The following is a 20,782-nucleotide window of genomic DNA, read 5'->3' as shown; positions in this document are numbered from 1 at the left end:
TGGCTGGGTCATTACACATATTGAATCTATTTCCCCATGTTAAGAATCCTCACACCTTCTTGTCAACTGTCTAAACGGGCCATCTTGATTATCACTACAAAAGTTTTTTTTCTCCTGCTGATAATAGCTCATCTTAACTAATTAGCCTCTTACAGTTTGTATGGCAACTTCCACCTTCTCTGTATATCTATATATCTATCTGTCTTCTTACTATATGTTCCATTCTATGCATCCAATGAAGTGAGCTGTAGCCCATGAAAGCTTATGCTTTAATACATTTGTTAGTCTCTAAGGTGCCACAAGTACTCCTGTTCTTTCTACCTTGAATGGTCCCTTACAATATGTGCTAAGTACTTATGCTAAACAATCTCTTCTACCTTGCATTTTGCTGTGATGCTGGGAGTTCCTTTCCCAGGCCTGAAGAAGAGCTCTGGGTGGCTCAAAAGCTTGTCTCTCTCACCAACATAATTTGGTCCAACAAAAGATATAACCGTACCTACCTTGTCTCTAATACCCTGGGACCAACATGGCTATAACTACACTGCATATTTCAGATATTAACAGATAAGGAATTACGTTTGCACAAAAGCTAATGTGGCCTGAAACCTCTGTCTCAAGATCATCTTTGAAATCTGTGAGGCTGAATTTACTCCAACCAGCGTTAATGGGGGGAATTAGGCCATTAACTTTAATGGGAACGGAATGAGGCTCGTGGTTTTGTTAACTCATGAGAAAGATCATTTCTCTTTTGGCTGTACATTCAATTAGGTTTACATGCAGTAAATGGTGTGCCAGAATCTTCCCCACTTTACTTAAAAGAGAAAATAAATCTAGGAGAGTCTACATGAGATACAGATGGGTTTCTGTCATCCAAGCCTCATATTCCTTGTTACGCAGAACTGTGAAAAATACAGATCTGGATTACCAGATCTACTTGCATTCAGTGTGAGGAAACTGGGAGTCAGACAGATGACTTTTGGAACTAAAATGGATTTAAAAAAAGCAGACTGTAGTTAATAAGCATAGCTGTGTGTTTTAATCTAGGTATTTCTAGGGCCACCATCACCGTAAAGCAAGCACTGCAGTAGTCATTTTAGTTGATCATATGTATGTTTGTAATATATATTTAAATCTAGTGATAATGTTCCTTTTCTCTTGCTCCTTTGGCATATGCATTCTAAAAAAATACTTTAGTGGCATATTACATTTAAATATAACACATATAGCTGCAACCTTCTGCCATTCTGTTATACAGAGTTCCATCTTCTGTACTGGCAAATGGGAGATGAACCAGATGAATTACATTCACGGAGTCATGTGACATAGGTATAAAGGGGTATGGCATATGCACCAGTAACACTGTAAAGTCATGACTAGAGAAGATGGAGGAATGTGAGGGATCTAAGCAGGCAAAATGGCAAATGAAATTTAATGTGGATAAATGTAAAGTAATGCACACTGGAAAAAATACCCCCAACTATACATACAATATGGTGGGGGCTAAGTTAGCTACAACTAATCAGGAGAAAGATCTTGGAGTCATCGTGGATAGTTCTCTGAAGACGTCCACGCAGTGTGCAACGGCAGTCAAAAAAGCAAACGGGATGTTAGGAATCATTAAAAAAGGGATAGAGAATAAGACAGAGAATATCTTATTGCCCTTATATAAATCCATGGTACGCCCACATCTTGAATACTGCGTACAGATGTGGTCCCCTCATCTCAAAAAAAGATATACTGGCATTAGAAAAGGTTCAGAAAAGGGCAACTAAAATGATTAGGGGTTTGGAACGGGTCCCATATGAGGAGAGATTAAAGAGGCTAGGACTTTTCAGCTTGGAAAAGAGGCGACTAAGGGGGGATATGATAGAGGTATATAAAATCATGAGTGGTGTGGAGAAAGTGAATAAGGAAAAGTTATTTACTTGTTCCCATAATATAAGAACTAGGGGTCACCAAATGAAATTAATGGGTAGCAGGTTTAAAACAAATAAAAGGAAGTTCTTCTTCATTCAGCGCACAGTCAACCTGTGGAACTCCTTGCCTGAGGAGGTTGTGAAGGCTAGGACTATAGCAGGGTTTAAAAGAGAACTGGATAAATTTATGGAAGTTAAGTCCATTAATGGCTATTAGGCAGGATGGGCAAGGAATGGTGTCCCTAGCCCCTGTTTGTCAGAGCGTGGAGATGGATGGCAGGAGAGAGATCACCAGATTATCACCTGTTAGGTTCACTCCCTCTGTGGCACCTGGCATTGGCCACTGTCGGTCGACAGGATTCTGGGCTGGATGGACCTTTGGTCTGACCCAGTATGGCCGTTCTTATGTTCTGAAGGAGTGGTTAGCAGATGGTACATTGTTGGAAAAAAGGTCAGGTAATGCACATTAGAATGAACAATTTGAACTATTTTGCTACACAGCTGGGGTCTAAGCAAGTTGTAAGGATAAAGACATGGGCATCATGGCAGACAGCTCAGTAAAAGCCTCTGCTCAGCCTGCAGCAGAGGTCAGCAATCCGAACTTCAGTGCAAGGAAGACGAGGAAGATACTAAACATATTGCAATGCCATTATATAATGCAGTGGTACGTGTTCCCATGGATTAGTGAGAGACAGCCCAAAGAGAGGGGGACAGTGCTGGGTAACAAAGGTAACTAGAAGCACAGAGAGAGTTCCAGAGGGAAAGAACTGATTTGGACTATCATTTAGAGAGGAGACGCATAAGAGGGGACATGACAGCGAGATCTAAAATGATGGTAAATTGGGAATAAGGGGGGAGAGAATCTTTCCCCCATTCTCTCATGTGAGTTTCTCCTCCTTGCCTAAACAAGCCCTTATCACTGCTGCTCTTAGTTTTCTGAGCCAGCAGCATGAAATTGACAAGTGTCTGGCCAGACTCATTGCTACTTTCTGATCTGCCCTGAAGTTGACCAGCTACTGGAAAGCAGCATCAGAAGGTATGCATTCCTCTGCAGCTAGGGCATTGGGGAACAACGGGCGGGACAGGTGAAGAGCGGGGTAGTTCTCTCCGATTTGGAGGACTGAGCCCCTGCCTTTTCCACTGCTTTCAGAGTAGCTCACTGAAATAGACCGGCATCTCTGTTCAGTCTCATTGCTGCCTAGAATGCAGCTGTGAAAATGAACATACTTGGTCAATGTCAGTGTGCTGCTAATTCTCACTAACCAGAGGAAGTTCACTGCTCAACACTGGGTTGGAAGGTGCATATTTCAAGCTTTGACGGTGGTGCACACAGGGGCTCTATTTGCACGGGTGGCAGGACATATATGGCTCTGTCACTACTTATCATGGTGTTGTGCAGTTTAACTATTCATGCAGGAGCCAGCCTCACTGTTAATAAGCAGCCGGAAGTCAGATGAACACTAACCAGCTTTTTGGGCAGCCGGCCTGAGCTCCTCCAGTACAACACCCTGAGAGCCAGACTGTATGAAATCCCCTGCTTGGGGCTGCATCATATAATACAAATCAGGGCTGTACCAATGCACTGTCCTTTGAGGTCTGTGAGCTTAGGCACATTCCCCCCTCCCCCCCATTCTCCTCCCCCCACCCCAGTCTGGAGTTCATAAGACAAGTGCCAGTTTTATGAAATCTTTCTCACACCCCCATGTTATTTTTATGGAGAGGAATGAGTGTTTATTTTCAAGAAGATTCAAAAAATATATTTCCTACCCAAAGTGAAGGCTGTGCTGGGGAAACTATGAAAGAGATCACTGTATTCTGTTTGTCCTTCTATCCAGAACCGTGACCACGATTTTAATAACCAGATGCATTAGGTGCAAGGAATGTACGGGGATGCACTATAAATTACTGCCACTTTCATCTGTAAAAGCCCTAGATTAAAAATCCAGCCCCGTGTAAACTATTTAGGCTAAAACAAATGTTTGGAGGAGGATTATTTATTGTAGCCAGCCCTACTGCTACTATTTTCTCATGTCAGTGGGCCAGGTTCTCCTGTGTTAACAGTGCAACCCTCACACACGTAGGTACACGCCTAGCACCAGGGGGTCAATGGGATTATTTCCCATGAACAAGTGCTCAGTAGAATAAGGGTTGCACAGGTAAATCCTGATTTAGGGTGAGCCGTATAGGTAAATAATGGTCTTCCCTGCCAATCCTTCCAAAATTCGGATGTTTGAAGGGGTTTGATTTGTGTGCTGGTGCTCACAGAAAGTAAGTGCTGCCGACACGAGAGCTCGTTCACATCGAAGCACCTAGAGCTTTGGGTCAGGAAAAGCCTCGGGGCAAACGTGTTACAGCTGCGTAAGGCAATTGGAGCCCATCTATTTCTTTTCCTTGTACGACCCAGGCAACGCGAGAGAAAGGAAGCAGCATGGTGGACAGCAGCCTGGGCCCATGCACGTTGTAACACCACTCACTCAAATTGAGCCTAGCTCTCCCTTCTCCCACCCTGCCTCAAGTCCGGCCCTGGTCATGTGATGCTGCACAGACGCTGCCTCACTCTGCAACACCCCTTTCACCTTCTCACCCCTGAGGGCAGGACTTGATGACCCCCCCATGTCACCCCTCCCACTTTTAATGGCTCACTGCAGCCCCTATATTGTTCCATGGGGGTGTGTGTGTGGGGGGGGTGGGGTGGAGGCTGTCCAGAGCAAACTGCCCCTGACCAGCCCTGGGCCTAGCACTATCTACACCAAGCAGGTGCTGCACCTTTTGTCACCTCCTACATCCCCAAAGTTCCTTGGCCAGCTGGTGCCCCAGGAGCAGAAGTGAAACAGGATGAAGGCAAGAGCTATTCCTTGGGAACAGCAGGAGAAGGCGGAAGATGGAGGAGGGCTAGAGGCCTGCAGCAAGTGTGGCAGAGGTGGAAAGTTCCTGATAAAGTCTCTCACTTACTGTGAAGTTCTGACAGGTAGGGACAAAAATTAGTGAAGCTGTGTCCTAGTGACTTACTCTATCCCCTGGCGTATTTTGAAAGACTGTTAACTGTTAGGAGGACCTTGGTGTATGTCCTGTCTGAAAGACAGCATCTCCCTTGCGTCTTTTCTCCCTACTATCACATTCAGGCATCTCTCTAGTGCAGGGGTCGGCAACCTTTCAGAAGTGGTGTGCCGAGTCTTCATTTATTCACTTTAATTTAAGGTTTCGCATGACAGTAATACATTTTTAACGTTTTTTAGAAGGTCTCGCTCTATAAGTCTGTATATTAAGTCTATAACTAAACTATTGTCGTATGTAAAGTAAACAAGGTTTTCAAAACGTTTAAGAAGCTTCATTTAAAATTAAATTAAAATGCTGATCTTATGCCACTGACCCGCTCAGCCCGCTGCCAGCCTGGGGTTCCATTCACCTAGGCCGGCAGCAGGCTAAGCGGGGCCTGCGGCCGGGACCCTGGCTGGCAAGGGAGTGGCAGCCAGAACCCCAGACTGGCAGCGGGCTGAGCGGAGCTGGCGACCAGGACTCCAGACTGGCCAGGAAATAAAATGAGGGAGGGGGCACAGGGTTGGGGCAGGAGGTTTAGGTGTGGAGTGGTTTCCTGGGCAGCTCCCATTTGGTGCGAGGGGTGCAGGTGGGAATGTGGGGTGTGTGTGTGTGCAGGAGCTCCCATTTGGTGTGCAGGGTGGGGGTGGGAATGTGGGGGGTGCAGGGGTCAGGGCAGAGGGCTGGGGGTGTGGGCTGCGGTCGTGGGGGTGCTCCCAGCCTCCTGCCCAGAGCGGCTCATGGCAGGGGGCTGGAGGGGATATGCCCTGATTCCACGCCCCCTTCCCCAAGGCCCCGTCCCCACCTCTTCTCCTCCTCTTCCCTGGAGCAGCGAGCGTGCTGCGGCTCTGCTTCTCTCCCTCCCTCGCAAGGGCCATCAGCTGATCGGCAGCAGGGAGGGAGAGGAGGAGGGGCAGGAACCCCGCATGGTGGGGGAAGAGGCGGGGGAGTGGGAACCTTGCCTGCCCTGCAGCCAGCAGGACCAAGCTTCTTCACCCTGCCCCTGCAGCGGAGGGGGAGGGGGCGGAGGCAGAGAAGAGCAGGGCTGGTGGCTGGGACCTGGCAGGCTGCAGCATGCCATTAAAAATCGGCTCGTGTGCCGTCTTTGGCACGCCTGCCATAGGTTGCCGACCCCTGCTCTAGTCCATGGCATTAGTGAAACGCTGACTCCAAAGTTCCTGCAGTATTTTAGTGCCTAGTGGGAAGTCTTTAAACCACGATTTTAGGACTTCAATAGCTCAGACATAAGTTAGGGGTTTGTTACAGGAGTTGGTGGGTGAGATTCCGTGGCCTGCATTGTGCAGGAGGTCAGACTAGACGATCATAATGGTCCCTTCTGACCTTAAAGTCTATGATTTGGAGGAAAAGCCAGAACTCCTTTAGCTTGTGTGGTCTGAGGACGCTGTAGATTCAGGCTATGCACATTAGCCTTGCCCTGCCAGCCACTTCATGCACAAAGGGGTCTGTTCTCCCGGTAGAGCCTGATTTTGGAGAGGGACAAAATTAGGGTTTCTTACAAATCACTTACTGGTAACCTTATGGCATCACAGACAGTGCAATTGTAAATGGCCTGAGCCTATCTAGCTCTGTTTATAGGCACTAGATCTTGAACAAATGCTTATTTTCTGCTGCGATGCACTTTTTGGACATATTACGTAGCATCTGTAAATTCAGTTTTAGCCAACGTCCATTTTTGTAGGGGTAGCAGTCACTAGAGTTTATTCCCATGCAAGCAAACAGAACTGTACATGATACCTAATGCATTCTGTTTAGGTGCCTCCAATTAGGCACCTGAGTAAGAAAGTTAAGCATAATACACAAACAATTTAAAAGGTACACTCATGCTTGGCTATGGGATACCTTGCTGCTGGACTAAACCATTTCCCATATTCCCAATCAGCATGCCACTGCTCACTAAAACAGAAACAACTCACATTTAAAAGTAGTGTATTGTCTTATTTTAACATGACCAAAAGAGGGACCTTTGAAAGAAGTTGTCAGCAATAATTTACTTTGCTACAACATGAAGAAGCTTGAACTGAAATTTTTTATAACCTACGACTTGTCAGATTTTTTTTCCTTAACAGAACCTTCCCCTTTAACATACTTTTCATGACAATACCAGCCAGCCTATTTGTTATTTTCAATTAAAATAATTTGCATTTTTTGTGTGAAAATTGCTTCACCACTGGGGCCACTCGAGTGGCCAGTGTAATATATCATTGTGTGATCTGGCAAAGCTATCCATTTATAAGCTAGTGTGTGTCAAACTAGCTTTTGGCAAAATGGGAGAGACACCTGGTTTAGTTTAGGCTCTTCACTGTGTAATCATCAACAATGCATAGTCCTCTGACTCCTCGGGGATTGAAAACTAAGGCTGTAATCCAGATGAGAGCTCTGCTGTCATTCAGAAGATGCTCAGGGGCCTTCTGCTCTCATGATGTATGAGATCATAAATTCTCATTTGCAGTCTCCCCCCGCCCCCATTCAGGATTAGGCATTATTTCCCCCCACCCCAATCAATGTGGGATTTAGATTAAAAGTAAGTAGGGGCACAACTCAGATCCCGCCCATGGATGATTCTACTAAAATGAACAGCAATTTAGTTCATGAACGTTTACTTATCATTAGACTAATACCACATTGAGACAAATAGAAGCAGGTAATTTTAAGCGCTCTTCTTAGAGGACACCTGTCTTAAGGCTCAGGAAGATGGGCATTCAGAAGGTTATGTTTCCAGCCAAGAGGGCTGGAAAAAGAGCTTCAGCATAGTTATGCTTCTTTTGTAACAGCTGAGGAGCCAGCCCACAATATTTAAATAAGATGAAAGTTTATACTCCATGGGCACATGATAGGGCCAATACAAAAGTACAGTGGACTAGTTATTACCAGCGTGAGCCATCCCTAGACAGGAACATACAAGAATATATTTAATGAGTATATCCATTATGAACGAGTGGCCACTTAGATTCCAGCTGCAGGTTTGTACAGTGCTTGGTTATACATTAAGCATTTAACACTGATTTATCTACATTTACAGGTTTCACAAATGACAGCATCACTGTTAAGTGATTGGAGGGATACATGTCTTTGATTGTAAGCTCCTGCGGAATGCTGTGTGCGTAATCGGCACTTCAGCAACCGTAATAGGGAAGCAAAGCCTATGAAGACGACAGAAGATTTGAGGAAAGGTAGCGGGGAAGTGTCTGTTTTCAAGTTCCAGCCAATGATTTCCTGATGAAGTCTCCAGACTTTAGATAATTGGGTTTGAAAATGTCATCCATAGAGGCCTGTATTTGTGTCACGCTATCAAAATAATGTGGTAATGGCTGGTTTAGTTTTGTGAACTTTAACGGGCTGGCACTTGAGGGTGACAAGCTTGTGTGGGGAAGATCAGTTATTACAGTGCTCAAATGTGACCAGATTAGTCCTGCTGAGGCTATTTCAGCCTGCCTTTATACAGATAGGCAGGTACCCATTGAATCAGATCCTCAGCTGATTTAAAATTTACATCATCCACTTTGTCAGGACTATATCCCATCTTCCCGCCTTGTGACACAGCTATCCCTTTTGTAATATTAAACTCATTCAAAATGGAAGGTATTTTTTCTCTCCCTTGTCTTTCTCTGTCTCTTTCTAAGCCTAGAGGGAGCTCCCTATACAGTACCCTGGTCAGTTGTCAAAACACATTCCAACCAGTCTCGATTAGTTTCTTCTCATCTTCCGGGTGAGGGAGATAGGTGGTCTGGAAAACAGAGTTAAAGTGAAAAAAGTTCGTGCCCAGAACAGCTAAACAAAACTACTGAGGTCAACTTATTTTTCATAATTTATCATCTTGTAATATAAGCCAGTGCAGTAGCTCTGTACAAAGGCGCTTCAAGTTTTGAAGGTCAAAGGACCTGTATATTTATCCACAGGCTAAGTCTGGCTTAAGTAGACATTGCTATCGTTTGTATATTACCTCATCTCCAACTAGAAAGGGAGCACTCTATAGTCTGGGATTTTGGCACTCCTTACTAACTCAATCGTAACTGTCCCCTATGATGCAAATAGAACAATATTGTGCATTAGTGAGTTGATTACCAAGGACAAGTTGAACATCAAATTCCTGCCACTAAGGACTTGAAGCACTATCTGGTCTTCAGTGCTAAGACCAGTCTTGTATCACTGATTGTATGAACATGCATAGGGTGACCATATTTCCCTAAACTGGAAATGGGACTGGGTAAGAGATGGTCAGTGCTCAGGGGAGTTTACTTACAGTATGCAAAAAAGATAAGGCAGTTGTTTCATATATTTTACTTAGAACTCAGTAATTACTGGCATTGTTCCTTGTCTTGCCGTTCTTCAGGGTGTAAAGCTGCTTGATACCAGTTGTATTTCTCGGACAATGCTATTTTTCTGAGGGTTTGCTGGTCTTTCAGCAACTTGTCGTAGAGAAAAGTTAACTCGCACACACACAAGACAGCATTCATAGTGGAGACATTAAGATGTGGTTTTTCAGGACACCATGCATCACTCATAATTGGAAAAAAAACCCCGCAACATTAAACAGGTCCTGTAGTACCAGGCAAACAGCACAACTTCCACAGCCCTGGCTAGATCTGCGTGTTGTACTGCATTACGGTCCATCTCTCGAAAATTCTACCACCTTTAGGTGCCTGGCATTCTCAGCATATTCCTCAGCAGAGCCCACCTCAAGTTTTTCGGTGCACTCAAAGACAGGTCTCCAGTGCTCTAAGTAGGACAGGCATGTTGTGAAAATTGTCAGCTACATCCTAAAACTCCTTTTCTTTTGTTTGCCTGCATTCTACAAGACAAATTCTACATTTGTCTGTTGTGACAAATCTTTCTGCAAGCGTCTCTGATAAGTTAACATGCAGGAAACATATTTGCAGTACAAGTTTTGTCACTGACAAATCATTTTTCTGTATCATCTCCATTATGTTTTGGAACGTGGCAGTTTGTTTGCTGGCAAATAGAAGCCACAATTGAGTGGCAGGATCAAAGACCTTCTTTAGCAGTGTTGGGCATTGATCTTGAGAAAGAACATATGCTTTAAGCCCATAGAACAATCAACAAAATCCTGTGTATTGCTGGTCCCAATGAGAGGACTCGTGTGCTGCCATGCTCTAGTAATTTGCTATATTCGATTTCAGCAAATCGACAGAAGTCTTTCAGCTCTTCGACACGCACCGTGTAGATATGAAAGCACTTGTAAACCTTTACAGCAATGCTCTCCACATCTAAAGAAAGACAGTTGATTGCAGTTATGCACAATATGTGAACCACACCCAATACCAAAGATCTCTTTTCCTAAGCTGGCCAAGAGCTTTCACCACAAATTGTTTTTCCCACAAGGTATGGCACCCCCAAAGTTAGCATTGGTGTTGTCTGCACATATTCCAACAATCTTGTCACTAAGAGTATTTCTCAATCACTTGCTGGATGAATGCACATTGCAAATCTGATGTTTCTCTAGGGAGAGATGAAAAGTCAATTTTTGTGCAAATTCTACTCAGTTTTGAGAGAAAATACCATTTTAGAACAGGAAATAGTTTTTGCTCCTTTCTGTTTGACGCATCCATGCTAAGTGTAATAAAGGAACGCTTATTCAACTCAAGCTGCACTTCTTCAATGGATAAAGGGGCTAAGACATTGCAAACTATTGCCTCAGATTTTGTGCGAGCAGATGAAAACTTGGTTTGGTACAGTTTCCTAATTAATTGTGAGGTACAGTCCATAGGTGGTGAGTTATATGGGCTTGTGGTGCCCATGCTCCACCAATATTTAGGAATGTGGGCCCAACTCCACCAATGTTTGGGCTTACTATGCTTGGGGGGCCCTGTGCTTTGGGGGGATGTGGGGTCCAGGGAGGCCTGGGTGGGTTAGCGGGGGGTGGGAGGGCTGGTGCTGGCAGCAGCAAGCAACCCGGCCCCAGCCTGACCCACCAGCTCCCAGTGTTGCTTGGGGGGGGGGCGGGGGAGCCAGAGAAGGTGGGGCGGGGGCTTGGGGGAAGGGGTGGAATGGGTCCAGAGACAGGCCCCCTTCCAACCCCCCGGGCCACTCTGGACCCCACATCCCCCTGAAGCATGCCCCCTCACAAAGCACAGGGCCCGGGCTGGTTGCCCTGGTCCATCCTATGGACAGGACAGCTTTGGGTCCAGGTCCAGCTTTGGGTCCAGCTATGGCCTGGGGGGAGGGGGGGGGCTGGTGCCAGCAGTGGGGGGCCTGGTGCCAGCAGCAGTGAGTGTCTTGCCTCAGGCCTGATTCTCCACCGTCCTGCCATTTAAACCATTGTCAAGGGGGGTTAAATTGTTCCCTGGTGTAAGAAAGTGGAGCATTCTGATTGCACAGCGGTCAGTAACTACACAAAGCCCTGGGGAATCAGGCCCTGGAAGAACTGGATTGAAATTTCTTCATAATTTTCTTCCTGAAAATTGGCAATTCTAAGGAAGCAAAAACAGTAGTTTCTGGTAAAAAGTTCAGGTTTTGTTTTAAGAAAAATTAAAAAACCCTGTAAAATTGCAACGCTTAACATTTCTTGCAAAGAACACTTGGCATTTTTTAACCAGCATTATCTGTCCAGAGCCTGGAAACAGAATACCTTAGTATACTAATGTTCCATAGTAAATTGGAACTCTCCCAGCTATCTCTCGAGCTATTTCCATTTCTGCCCTTGAAGGACATGTGTGCTCTCCCACCAAGAGTGAGCTTCTACATCCAGGTTTGCCTGTTTAAGAGTCCCAAGATTTTTTAGCACAACCCCAGTTATATGAACGTCCGGCTTCTGAAACAGCATCTCCAAACAATCAATACTGACAGTCCCTTTATTCAAAAGATTGAGCTTGAATCTCCACCAATATCTACACCTGTGCATGGATCATATTCCAATTTCTGGTGTTAGAAAAATCAGCCAGCATACCCAGTAGGCCTCAAGGTGATGAACAGTTTCCCGACTGCACACTCAATTACACAACTTCTCCCTACCCTCTTACACTGCTTCATACTCTTGACTTCTCTTTAAGATCACATATTTTACCTGTTGGACTCTGTCTTTTACACCTGCCACATTGCTCAGAACTTTACAATTCAGAGATAGTGCCATAGGTGCTGGAACTAGGAACTTAACACCCCCCACTATGCAAATTGTTCCAGCACCCCTGGATAGTGCAGACCCTTGGAATAGTTAACTTATTTTCTGTCCAACATATTCAATACGGAGTCCCAGCACTGCATCTAGTTTCTTGAAGACTTAACGTTAACAAAGGTATCTGCAATGCAAGTCTCTTTGCTGTTCTACCTCTCTCTCTCTGTATGCAACAGACCAAGGAAGTACAGCAGATTCCAAGAGGAGGCACAGACTCGTTTTATGGCCATGTAACACACAAAAACAAGCTAGTAGACTCTGGTTTTTATTTGGTGGTAATTTTGATCAATAGCGGCTAAATCATTTACAGAAGAAAGAGAAATGTGAACAAAACTTCAAGTTTATACTCCAGCTGTGCAAGGGAAATCTTGGTTTTCTTGCCTGTCCTTGTCTCCCTGAGCTTGTCAGCAGTAGGAATTTACACTAATAAAAGCCAGACTTCCAATGCAGGTGTTTGCAGAGTGATAGTAATCTATTTCTGATTAACTACATCTGCAAGAGATCTTCTCATTACAAGCCAGGAAGTTGCTATAAAGTGGTATCATATAGGGGTATATTAGCAATTTCAAAATATTCTAGACGTCTCAGACTCCTAGGATTGCTCAGCAAGGTTAAGCAAAATCTAAAGATAATGCTGAAGGTATCATATCAGGGAGATTTCAAATGTCTGTAGGAGGAAAAAAATGGCAGAATAGCCTGGTATAGGTAAAAAAGTACTGATACAATTATGTACTGCTGAAGTATTGCTCTGTTAGTAAGTTGCATTATTAAATTAGAGTGGGGCTCTTATTAAACTCCAAGTCCTGGCAGGCTCCCCTGAGTCAGTAAGTCATCGGCCTTATTAAAGAAAAAATAAAGTGCTGATCTTTTGTAAACGTAGCTTTACACTGTTTGGGAAAGCTACTAGATTGACAGCCCTGAGACTGAAATCTTGTTTCCTCTCAGCATAGGCACCAACTTCCTTGCTTACTGCTGGGTGCTTGACACCCCCTTCTGCCCCGGCCCTGCTCCTACTCCACCCCTTCCATGTGGCCCCGCCCCTGCCCCCATTCCAACCCCTTCTCCAAAATCCCCACCCCAACTCCACCCACTCCCTGTCCCTTTTCGAACCCCTTGCCCAAATCCCCGCCCTGGCCACGCCTCTTCCCCACCTCCTCCCCTGAGTGCACCATGTTCTGCTCCTCCCCCTCCCTCCCAGCATGTGGTGGCCTGGGGGAGCGGGGAAGCACTGGGAGGTAGGCTGAGGAGCGGGCATGTGGTGCGCTTGGAGGGGGGGGGGGAAGGGGGATGAGCTTGGCTGCCAGTGGGTGCAGAGCACCCACTAATTTTTCACCGTGGGTGCTCCAGCCCCGGAGCACCCACGGAGTTGTCACCTATGCCTCTCAGAACAGACTCAACAGCAGCACAAGGTACCCAGCACTGTCTACCAACATGTCCCAGATGGAGGGGAATTAAAAGGTTTAATTGACATGGAAATCTACTAACAAGGGTGTCAAAACTTTCACGCAGCCCATGGCTTGGGGGCATATGCAATGTTTGCATGTGCAAACCCCACACTTACAACTGAAAATGGATGATTTTGATCACTGATTAGTAGCTGGTTTCAGAGTAACAGCCGTGTTAGTCTGTATTCGCAAAAAGAAAAGGAGTACTTGTGGCACCTTAGAGACTAACCAATTTATTTGAGCATGAACTTTCGTGAGCTACAGCTCACTGATGAAGTGAGCTGTAGCTCACGAAAGCTCATGCTCAAATAAATTGGTTAGTCTCTAAGGTGCCACAAGTACTCCTTTTCTGATTAGTAGCTGTGCACTTAACCGTATTTGCACATGGAAAGCCATATTTGCATATCCAAAAATGGAGACCATCTGAAAGTATGTCCCTTAATGCCACTTGTGTCAGTGATTTACATGAAGAACACTTGTGTACCAAAAACTGGATGGAGTCCACCAGTGAAATATTTAATAGATTTAGAAGAGTGGAATAACGTATGACACTCTAAGATGATTTTTGGCATTTTGATACTGTACATCCTCTTCATGCAATGGGAAATGTGAAATATAAGTCTCAAAGTTAGGCAACGTGAAACAAAAGTTGAAGGTTTTGTCCCCCGGTATAACCAAATTGGTCCAGATTTGCTTACAAAGGGCTGTGAAATTTTATCTTTCAAAATATCTATTTTGGTAAGGAAAGGGACTCAAATCTAAGAGGATTTGTTTGAATTATTAGTGAAAAAACTAATTTTAGAAACTTGAAGTTTCAGTGAGATCAGGATCCAGGGTTACATGTACAAGTTGTATTCTTTTCCATCCCCCTGTCTAGATACTTACATGGCCTCATCACTATAGTAGGAGAACCTCAATCATGAATGGATAATATCCTCAACAATATCTGAGGTAGGGAATAGGGAAAATAAAGGCATACGGGTAGATTAAAGGGCATGCCCAAGATCACAGAGAAAGTATGTGGCTCATTTGGGAGCTCAGAGTCCAAATCCTAAATCCCAGGTCATTGGCCTATCCCTAGACCATCCTTCCTACACCCTTAGTTTGTGGTGTAAATCCCATAATTTTATGAACATTACTCCCCTTCCCCATAACATTTTGCAAGCTAGATCTTGGTTTTATAGAGGCCAGCTCTTGCATTTATGCATACTAGAAGGAGTCCTTCAGTGTAACACAGCCATGCCTGACTACTAGGAGGACTTCCTGGTTGCCATAAGAGCTGATCAAATAGTAGGGGAAAAAATGGTTGGCAAATAAGCTAGATGGTGGATAAAGATGTTCTGAATGGAGAAATTGTTTGCCCATCTATACAGCAGTCTGAATAGAGGGCACACTTATTCCTGGGTAGGGTGACCAGATAGCAACTGTGAAAAAACAGGACAAGAGGTAGGGGGTAAAAGGTGCCTATATAAGAAAAAGTCCCCAAAAATGGGACTGTCCCTTTAAAAATGGGACATCTGGTCACCCTATTTCTCGGTAATTTGAATTGCCTAGTCACGTGTTACCAATCGTTCTAGCGGTTACTCTTCTGCACACAATGACAACTCTGAACGTTGGGGGTAGCTGGGATATATCCCAGATCCTCCCGTTCATTGATCTAAAGGAGAATCTCCCATTAGCTCTTAGGAGTATGTGGTGTAACCCAGATGAGTTGGTTTGATTCGATGTAGTAGAGGGTGATGTTCCACGCACAAACTAGCCAGCCCACTCCTGTAGTGTACTGCTTTTAATAAGCAGAGCAAGATCTGCCCTTGCCTCATAATAGTAAAGTTGGCAGGAGCTGAATTAAGAGAACACATGCTTTAAAGGAAGCAGATTGCAAAAGCCATATATAGCATTTTTCATGCAATTACATGGCAGCAGTTGAGTTATGTAGTTCATTCATTTGCAAAGCAGCCACAAGCCTTTATTCTGCATTATTTTGTTTTTGGGTTTGGGGAAGCAGTAACTATGGGCTAGTTCTTTAAGAGATATTTAGGTGCCTAACTCATTGACATCAGTGGGAGTTAAGGCACCTAAATATCTTCAAAATCTCCAAGTCTCAAGCTCTAGTTTTTCTTTGGTATCTCAAAGCAAAACAAAACAAAACAAAAAAGACACACTATTGACCCAATTCTGCCCTTATAGGCACAAGCCTCTCCCAGTCATGCCATTGCCTTGAATGGAGCCACTCCAATTTATACCAGTCAGCAATCTGGGCCTTTATTATCAAACAGCTGTAGCAGAAGGGTTAAACTGAGTCCAGAGTATGAATTCTCTAAGCACTCCTTGCACTCACACCCAGGGTTTATGGTAATCATTTTAGCATGTGACTAGATAATTGGAAGAAATTATGTAAATTAAATGCAAGTTAAACCACTGTAGTGTGGTCATAAAAAGAGACTTATCTGCAATAGAATTTAAGTCCACTGTACATGCTACATTTCTGCTGCTGGAAAGGTCATCGAGAGACCTCTCCAAATCTGCTAGAGCTTTATGTATTTTACATTTACATGCAGGCAGGCAGCAAGAACACCGCAAGCCACATCTGCATTTGAATAGGTGAAGCCAACACGATACCACATGGAGCTGAGTGATGCTCAGGACACTGGTGCATAATTTGGCACATGAGGAGTTTGCTCTCCCTTGGATGCAGGCCACACTCCTCCCACTGACTTACTTGTGCGCAGGGATGGCAGAGAATGAACAAACCCACTGGAAGCTTTTTTACAGAATGTGCAGTTTGTCCTCCCGCCACTTCTGTTGTTGCCAGACTTCTGCTTGAATCTTGAGCAATGTTACTGTACAGAGTACAATTCTGTTTCTGCAAGGAAGGCTTAGCCAGAGTAACTCAGTCCCCTCTCTCAGGCTAGGTACACAGGTCAGTGTTCTAACGCAGGCATTGCTCCCTTCCCAGACCTGGCTGAGCAGATTCCTTGCAGTGGCCCCATGGCATGTTACCAGCAGCTCCTTTACAGCCTGGTGGTTAGTGCTTTGGCCCAGTTCTTTTCTCCCCATCAGTGGCTAGGGACAGGATTTTTGACACATAAATAACACCAACGTAACAGAAATACACTGCCTGCTTTCATCACCAACATTGCATATGATTAGGATTCCTTCCAGTCATCTAACAAAGTAGCAGCTTTCAGAGCACTCATCCAAAGCAAGACCTGGCTAACAGGACATTGTGGACAGTAACACTAGGACTCTGTGTCCCCCTATGTATGCTCCTCTTGTAGCAGACTATGCTTTCTTGGGAGAGGGATAATCTTCCTTTGTGTCACTGAAGAGGAGAGATTTTGCCCTCCACCCCCACATGTGAATTGAAAGCTGATCTTGCGATTTGCTGAGCACCCCCAGCCATGCTCAGTCGTGTAGATGGAACTAGATTGACAGCACTTGTGACTGACGTTTTATTTATGCACAGAACAGACAGGGTCAGGTAGAAGCAGTTGAAGTGTCCCTACACTCCCTCACCAGCGCTCCACCCTCGGGTGTGCCAATTTTGTGATGTAGACACCTGCTCACTAGGAAATGGACTGAGACCATCAATTTATTCCCCATCCAATGTTAATGACATTTGAATCCAGCATGGCCTGCTAATGTGCAGAGTGATGACAACCCCCACTTGCACACACTGATCAGAGTGCATGATTAGGAACTACATAGGCAGACTATGAAGGGAAGAGACAAAAATGCAAGGTTAGTGAAGGGTTAAGTGCCCAAATCCACACTTGCTGTGTGCAGCGTAAAGGCTGCTGTGTATATATTTCACGCACAATTATTAACAGCCAGAAACCATTTGGGCAAATTCAAAAGGTCACCTTAAACCCATTGCATGAAATCTGAATCCTACTCTATTTTCAAACACCATATGCAAATTGTGGATAAAAAACAGTACCATGACTTCTGCTGGAAACCCTTCATTATGAGAATCTGCTTTTGCCTTATGATGCCACAAAGCATTTTATTGAATAGTTCCTGAAGATTTACAGGATTCTATCCACTTCCTCCACACTACCAAGTCTCAGTTGCCTCTGTGATGCCGGTGGATACATTTCACTAAGCAGAATGCCAGAGGCCAGTGGGATCCCAAGGGAGCGTGCTACATCTGTCAAGTTATCCAAAAGGCCTGAGTGATGAATGACAGTGTTAACATTAAACAGCTTGCCTATGATGTTTTTCAAGTGTGCCTCCGCAATGGATTACCTGTTGCCCTGTTTGCTAGAAGATAAACCCAGAACAGAAGAACATTACCTCATTAAGAAAGCTGGCTAGAATTAAGAACAGAGACAAGGCAACACTTCCTGTGTACTGGTCTGAATGTCCACACTGCCTTCCAAATTCCTCTCTGGAAAATTAATTTCCATACACATGCAAGTAGAGGGGCTGTTGATTAATCTCAGTTAACTCATGCGATTAATTTTTTTGAGTTAATCACAGTTTTAATCGCACTGTTAAGCAATAGAATACCAATAGAAATTTATTAAATATTTTTGGATTTTTTCTACATTTTCAAATATATTGATTTCAATGACAACTCAGAATACAAAGTGTACAGTGCTCACTTTATATGATTTTTGATTAAAATATTTGCACTGAAAATTAAAAAGAAATAGTATTTTTCAATTCACCTCACACAAGTACTCTAGTGCAATCTTTGTCATGAAAGTGCAATTTACAGATTGTTACATAACTGCACTCTAAAACAATGTCCCCTCAGTCCTACTTCTAATTCAGCCAATCACTAAGACAAACAAGTTTGTTTACATTTACAGGAGATACTGTAAATATGAAGCAGATCGCATTGTCACCTGAAAGTGAGAACAGGCGTTCGCATGGCACTTTTTTAGCCGGCATTGCAAGGTATTTACGTGCCAGATATTCTAAACATTCATGCGTCCCTTGGTGCTTTGGCCACCATTCCAGAGGACATACTTCCATGCTAATGACATTCATTAAAAAACTAATGCATTACTTAAATTTGTGACTGAACTCCTTGGGGGAGAATTGTAGGTCTCCTACTCCATTTTACCTGCATTCTGCCATATATTTAATTGTATAGCAGTTGGGGATGATGACTCAGCACATTGTTCATTTTAAGAACACCTTCACTGCAGATTTGACAAAATGCAAAGAAGGTATCAATGTGAGATTTCTAAAGATAACTACAGTACTCGACCCAAGGTTTAAGACTCTGAAGTGCCTTCCAAAATCTGAGAGGGATGAGGTGTGGAGCATGCTTTCAGAAGTCTTCAAAGAGGAACACTCTGATGTGGAAACTACAGAACCCGAACCACCAAAAAACAAAATCAACTTTCTGCCGGTGGCATTTGACTCAGATGATGAAAATGAATATATCAAAGTAGTTAAATGGTATTCTAGTATTGTTTAATCGTGTGATTAATCTGTTTAATCGCTTGACCGCTCTAGCAAGTAGTGAAATGCTTAAAAATTAGCCATTTAAGAGCTAATCCTGTACATGTGGTGAAAATGAGCATCAACAATTAAGTGGCTACAGGAGCTCCATATGAAATTCCATACTCTGGAGGTCTCTGTACATAATACTGGTTGTGCCTAGTATAGGAATATTCAGACAAATATGTACATAATATAGGGGTGTGTGTGTGTCTCAAAAAGGGATGTATCATCTTGGTTAAGGAACACAGAGGACAAAAATGCACGAGTCATCTGACAGCCTTCTGATACCACACTTGCTCATTAACTCTGTGTCCTTCCCACAAAAACACTACTCTGCTTGCTTCAGGCCAGAGGAAAAAAAGCAGAATAGAAGGGCAAGAGGAATCCTACCTGGCCCTGGACAGAGGGAGAGAAATGTGTGTGTGTGGTGGGTGGGGGAGGGCAGGAATCCAGTCTTTCAGTAGACCACTGAGTGTATTTAAACTTTGTAAGGTGCTGAGCTACAATGACCAGTCTTTTACAAGCATCTACATAGAATAGGCTGCAACAGCTACAGGTCTATCAGGCTGCTATAAGAAAGCTGACTTGCGGATCTATCTAAAGAATATCAGAATGTTCCGGCAGAACACCATGTAGAACTATTTGTTGGCTCAGGGGTGATCTATGCAGAGAAAGGATGAAGAAGCAATATTTTGGGATGCTGATAGTTTAACTCCTGCCAATATTGGTAGCCAAAATGAACAGAATGTTCGCGTGTTTAGTTTTTGCTATGGTTAATTAGCTCTGTGCAGATAAGTCTGGAGCGGCTGTGCTTGGAAATGATTATGATTATTCACGCTTTTTGTTCCTGCTAGGAGCAAGTCCTTCCTTGAGATTAGTTTGAGACTTCCTTTCTCGTTCAGCTGTGTGCCAAGAGCTGCACTCAAGCTAAGGGTCTTTTGCACTTCAGTTGTAAATACCTCTGGGATAACTTTAATATTAAAAATTTGAGAGTTATGGAAGACATTCATATTAATGCAGAGCCACTTCCTGTGCAGCTCTTACACTCTAGGTAAGAGTTCCACAAAAGCCTCCATAGCCAGGGAACATTTACAGCTGAGCTATAAAGAATTCTGCTCTGGGCTGAACTTCTCACGGGGAAGAAATTTTACTGAAATATGAAAGATCTGCTTGGCCATCTTCAACCTCACAGGGCTAGATATAGCCCTAGGTCATGCAGGCTTTTTATGGGGAGTGCTCTGACAATAGGGAATTGTCAGTCCACTGCCAGTGTCACCCAAAAGGCTAGGAAAGAGCATGGCCAGGATGACTGGCTGATGTGCTGACTCAATGCATCCTCACTCCAGCCTCTCCTGTAGAATGCTCAATGCTAAATCAGCCTCCCTAGTTAAGCCCATTGGGAGGCAGCTGATCAAGTCAGCACAACCTTCCTTCCCTGTACCCCAGGTCACAGCAGAGCTGCTGCTCAGTCCCCACAGTTACAGCAGAGCTGGTGGAAGTTTTCATACATGTAGCTGGAATTTCAAAAGACGCCAACAGAAGGGATTTTTCATGACAAGTTTTGCAAAAAACCACACAACCAAGCATCCTGTTTTTTTGACAGGCTTCAAAATTGATAAAAGAAAAGGAGTACTTGTGGCACCTTAGAGACTAACCAATTTATTTGAGCATAAGCTTTCGTGAGCTACAGATGAGTTGAGCTGTAGCTCACGAAAGCTTATGCTCAAATAAATTGGTTAGTCTCTAAGGTGCCACAAGTACTCCTCTTCTTTTTG

Source organism: Lepidochelys kempii, chromosome 8 (assembly GCF_965140265.1).
Source record: "Lepidochelys kempii isolate rLepKem1 chromosome 8, rLepKem1.hap2, whole genome shotgun sequence".
Taxonomy (NCBI): domain Eukaryota; kingdom Metazoa; phylum Chordata; order Testudines; family Cheloniidae; genus Lepidochelys; species Lepidochelys kempii.
This window is presented reverse-complemented; position numbering follows the sequence as displayed.